Below are 6,000 nucleotides of genomic sequence, written 5' to 3' on the forward strand. Positions count from 1 at the left end.
CCCTTGAGACAGCCCTAGAAAGCCCTAGTCAAGTCGTGATAGGCTGGGGTCCTGGCGGTGGTACCGCTACCCTGGCGGTAGTACCGCTGAGGTCCTAGCGGTAGTACCACTGGGGTCCTGGCGGTAGTACCGCTCCCCCTGGCGGTAGTACCGCTGGGGTCCTGGCGGTAGTACCGCTCCCCCTGGCGGTAGTACCGCTGGGGTCCTGGCGGTAGTACCGCTACCCCTGGCGGTAGTACCGCTCAAAATGACACAACGAGACATAGGATTGCGTGGAAAAGACGTGGGCAGCGACTAGTTAGTGTAAATAAAAAGATAGCACCAACAATGTATACTGACTAGTCATTTTGTATCCTTTCTTCCATATGCGAGAAATGTGGGGGCGGTGGCCGTGGCCACCTATGTTTGAGGCAAAGGTATGACACCACGAAGAATTATCCTTGGGTTCATGACCAACGCTCATCTTTGAAGCACAAGTGCCATTTAGTAATGGCCAAAGTGAAAGACTTGATCGGTTTGTGCATAATGGGGGGAGGGAAAGTTCATTGAGAGAACCACACTCCCCCTATGTCCATGCCTACACCTAGAACAAGATCTAATGCATAGTGAGGTGCAAAGTGCCTAGTCTCAATCCACATTACTTGAATCAATGCTATTTAGCTCATGCCTTAACTCCCGGAACCTTGCTTCATCTAGGGGCTTAGTGAAAATATCTGCAAGTTGCTCTTCGTGTGGATGAAGTGAACCTCAATATCACCTAGCTTGATATGTTCACGGATGAAGTGATGGCGATGTTGAGGGAAATCTTGATGGCACTTTGATTGTCACATAGAAGAGGCACTTTGTCACAAGTGACACCGTAATCCTTTAAAGTTTGCCTCATCCATAGCAATTGTGCACAACAACTTGCAGCTGCCACATACTCAGCTTCGGTGGATGATAGTGAGACACAATTCTGCTTCTTTGAAGACCAACTTACCAGTGAGCGACCAAGGAATTGGCATCCTCCAGAAGTTGACTTCCTCTCCACACAATCTCCTGCCCAATCTAAGTCAGAATAGCCCACTAGGTTGAAGTTCACTCCTTTGGGATACCATAGACCAAAGTTTGGGGCATGAGCCAAATATCGAAAGATTCGCTTAACAACCATATAATGACTTTCTTTTGGTGCGGATTGAAACCGTGCACAGATCCCTACACTCAACATAATATCTGGTCTAGATGCACAAAGGTAAAGGAGGGATCCAATCATGGAGCGATATACCTTTTGATCCACTGCTTTACCATTGGGATCACTGTCAAGCTTGCATCTTGTTGGCATGGGGAACTTGACCGGCTTGACATCTTCAAGCTCGAACCTTTTGATCATGTCTTGATGAAAGTGCATGCTATGCCCCTAACCGACTTTTGGTGTTAATGACAACACATACATAGGAAACTAATCCTATTTGTTGAGTGTATCTCAGGATGGCAAGTACTTTAGTAGATTGAGAACTATGTGCCAAAGGTGCTCTGAGAAGATCGGGATTTATATTTCAAGAAGGCTTGGGATTGAGAAAAGATGATGTAGACTATCCTTTTGAGTTTACTATTATTGAGTATAGGGATCCCGCACTATTAAGAGGGGATCACAGGTTTTGTGATGAACTTGCTCATACCACATCTTCACTATCCTACCCAATACCACATATTCTCTACTCTGTTCCTATCTCAATACAGGTCTATTGCCTCGGACTTCCGGCTCCCTCCGGACGTCCGAGGGCCGGACGACCGTCAGGCTTCGGAAATCCGGAGCCCTCCACCAGAAGTATTTGAGTCATATAACTCGGAATTCCAGCTCCCTCCGGACATCCGAGGGCCGGACGTCCGACCAGCTTCGGAAATCCGGAGCCCTGCACCAGAAGAACATGATCTCTATAACTCGGATTTCCGGCTCCCTTCGAACGTCCGACGGTCGGACGTCCATCCTCTTTCGGAAATCCGGAACCTCCCACCAGAAGAAGTTGAGTCGAATAACTCGGATTTCCGGCCTTCTCCGGACGTCCGGTCGCTGTTCAAATTCACAGTGTTTCGAGTCATAGCTACAACCCTCGGACGACCGACCCCTGTCGGACGTCCGACCCCTTGCGGACGCCCGGACTTCCGAGAACTGCCGGACGTCCGGACCCTGTGTGACTTAAAGTGTCCCCAACGGCTGTTTTACACTCCCCACTATATATACCCCTCACCCACTTCATGAGTGGGTGTTCAACACAGCTAGAATACATCCAAGAACACCTTTCTTCTCACTCACTCTTGTCTACACCAAATCTTAGATCCCAAGAGCATTTGTGAGTCCCTTTGAGTGTTGTTCCAATCAAAAGATAGATTGTCTCCCTCTCGTCCTTCCCACCAAAGTGATTTGTGATTTGAGCAAGTTTTGAGCAATCCCCGTGATCTTGTTACTCTTGAAGGTTGGAGACTCCTAGGCGGTAGGAGTCTTCGGAGAGGAATCAAACCATTGTGATTTCCCCCGGAAAGTTTGTGAAGGTTTGGAAGCCACCTCAAGGCTTACCACTAGTGGTCGAGAAACGCCTTCGTGGAGTTATCTCAAAGGGAGAATAGGGTGAGCCTTCGTGGCGTTGGTGTGCCTTCGTGGTAACATCCGCCCCTCTAACGGCGACGTAGCTTCCCTCCAAGGAAGTGAACATCGGGATACATCCTTGTCTCTCTTGGAGTTTCGGTTATTCCTAACCCTAACTCTCTACTTGTGTTAATCCTTATTACGTACTTGTATTTGATTATTGTTTACCGCTTGTCTTACTTCACTCTAAATAGCTTACTCCTTGTCGTAGCAATTATTAGGCCTACACTCATATTCCGCACTTTTTCCTAAAATTGCTAAGTAATTATTAAAATTTGGAATTGTACCTATTCACCCCCCCTCTAGGTCCATCTCGATCCTTTTCAATTGGTATCAGAGCCTCGTGCTCTATTCTCGTGGCTTAACCGCCCTAGAGCGAGATGGACGGGGTTCCAGCTATGGTAGCTCCAGTGCAGAGGGACGAGACTTCCACGGAAGTCAAGTCTTTCACCTCTGAGGACCTGGAACATGCCCTTGCCAAGCAAAAGGAGGAGCATGATGCTTCTCTTGAGGCCATGGTCCAAATGAGACTGGCATCACTAACCACAGGGACAACCACGTCCCCGAGGGCCTCAGGGCCACATGTGCACGGTACTTCATTTGGCCAACAACCTCCAGAAAGGAACCAAACCAGTGTTCCATGGCTTTATGCTAGATCTCAAATTGAGAAACCTAAGTACAATCCTGGAGGAAAACCTCCCTTGCTTGATGACAATTCCGATTTTGCTTTGTGGAGAGTTGGTATGCAGGATCATCTTAAGTACGCCAATGATGAGATGTTGGACATCCTCGAGCATGGGTACAATCCTGTAGATCCAAGATGCCTCACTCCCAGAGAAACTTATGACAAGCATCTCAATGACACTGCGATCATGTGCATACGAAAAGGAATGAATGAAAAGCAACGGAGACCTTACATTCACATCACAAGTGCCAAGGAACTGTGGGATAGCATTATAAGGACCAAGACCGGTACCTCCACTCTTCGGCTTGCTCAATATGAAATTGCCAAGGGGCAATTACAGAATTTCTGTATGGAAAAGGGTGAATCTCCCAAGCAACTACTAGAACGGCTCATGACTCTCGCCGCAGACATTGAGTCATGTGACTGTGACAAGACACAAGATGGTTTCAATCTGACCAAGAGATTTCTCGTGGACAAGTTACTTCATGCTCTTGCTCCATATCACCATCAAATGGTATGGGACATGAGGCAGCACCATGGGTTCAAAGAAATGACTCCAGATGACATCATATCCACTTTCCAACTATTTGAAGAGTCAAAGGAAAATGCAACAAAGCACCTTGCCATGCATGTCACTTCAACATCAAAGATCAATCTTGCTTTGAAAGCCAAGCATGAATGTGACGAAGAAGAAAGTGAAGAAGAAGAGGGTGATGATGACTGCGAAGATGGTGACGATGTTGACTCTGATGAAAGCCCATCTTATGAGGACATTGCTCTCTTTGTAAAGAAGTTCAGTGCAGGAAAATTCAAGGGAAGATTCCCAAAGAAGAAGGTAAGGAAATGCTACAACTGTGAGGAAACCAACCACTTCTCCAATGACTGCCCTTATGAGAAGAGAGAAGACAAACCAAGGTTTCCAAAGACCTTTGTAAAGAAGAAGTTGCCAAACCCTATGAACTCCAAGCTCAAGAGGACAGATGGAAGAGCAATGGTTGCACAAGAAGAATCAGGTCCAGAAGATGTTGGTGGGGTTGCCGGAGTAGCTCAGGATACACAAAACACCTTGAGGCTAGTCAACAAAAGTGGTGATGTTGTTCACTACAACTATATGAAGGACTACAAGGGCAACGCTCACAAGTGTTTGATGGCAAAGACTGCCATGGGAGATGAGGTAGACCAAAGCTCCCATGATAAGGTTAAGGTAACTCCATGAGTAAACTCCTTCAGTCTGGCTTCTACCCCATCTGATGAGTATCTTGATGCGGAAGATCACTATGAGGATAATGACTTAGATCATCCCATGTTTACTAAAATAAACAAATTTATGTGCTCTCTTAAAGGAAAGAAGCTCGCTATGTTTCTCATACTTATGGAAATGGTGAGTAAGCACACAAATACCATCAAGGAACTCGAAACCCTCATCACCGAGGAGAAGGAAAGAAATGAAATCCTTGAGCAGAAAGTCATGTATGAGGAAGCACAAAATGATGCGTTATGCTCAAAAGTAGGTGAAAACCTTGATAAACATGCTAATGATCTTGCCTCCTTGAAAAAGGCTGAAACTGTGTGCAAAGAGTTACTAAATGATAAAAACCGACTAGTGAACTCTCATGCTTCCCTTTCTAAGGACTGTGAGCGTCTATCCATGTCTCTCAAAGACAAGGAAGAGAAACTCACTGTTCTTACAAAGAGCTTTGAGGCACTCAAGGTTACTTATCTTGACACTTTAGCTAAGGCCTACTCCTCACCTATTATTAATGTTGATACCTGCACTACTAACTCTAGTAGTGAACTGACATCTATCCTTGAGGAAAACTGTTCGCTAAAGGCACAGCTAGACAGAGGTCTCATGACATGTGCACAAGGACAAAAGACTCTCAATGAGATCTTAAGTCGACACAATGGAGGCCTTGCCAAGGAAGGGCTTGGGTTCAACCCAAGCACCGCCAAGAAAAGTGCATCTCCTCTCAAGTGTACCACTCCGCTTAAAGAAATATTTGTACGAGAGGGACACAAGGAGAAAGGTAAGGTTGTGAGTGGGTCGGCCACTAGGGGTTCGCCTACTCACAACAAGACAACCGAATTCATGCCTCCTATGTACTACACAAATCAAAGGAAGGAGAAGTTTATGCTAAATTCGTTGGTCCCCGTAATGCATTCCGATTCTATGCTATTTGGGTCCCTAAGACTCTTGTAACTAATGTGAAAGGCCCCATGACGAAATGGGTACCTCAAACCAAGTCTTAATTCGTTACAGGATGTTTTCTCCAGAGGAGCCAAATGGGTGATCGACAGTGGATGCACCAATCATATGACCGGAGATAGTAACTTGCTCTATGACTTCATGCAAGCCATTCGACCATACATGAGCATTGTATTTGGTGGAGGGTCGAAAGGGCAGGTAATTGGGTTGGGCAAGGTGGAAATCACTAATGACATGTCTATTGCAAATGTCATGCTTGTCCAATCTCTTCAATATCATTTACTTTCAGTTCGCCAATTGGCTTCCGTCGGTTATGACACATTATTTGGACTAACGGATGTGAAAGTCTTTAAGAGAGACACTCTCGAAGTGGCCTTTGTTGGAGAGTTGGATGGCAACCTTTACACGGTTGATTTCTCGAAAGAGAGCACCTTCCATACAACTTGTCTAATGGCCAAGGCCGACATGGGATGGCTGTGGCATCGC

Source organism: Hordeum vulgare, chromosome 7H (assembly GCF_904849725.1).
Source record: "Hordeum vulgare subsp. vulgare chromosome 7H, MorexV3_pseudomolecules_assembly, whole genome shotgun sequence".
Classification (NCBI taxonomy): domain Eukaryota; kingdom Viridiplantae; phylum Streptophyta; class Magnoliopsida; order Poales; family Poaceae; genus Hordeum; species Hordeum vulgare.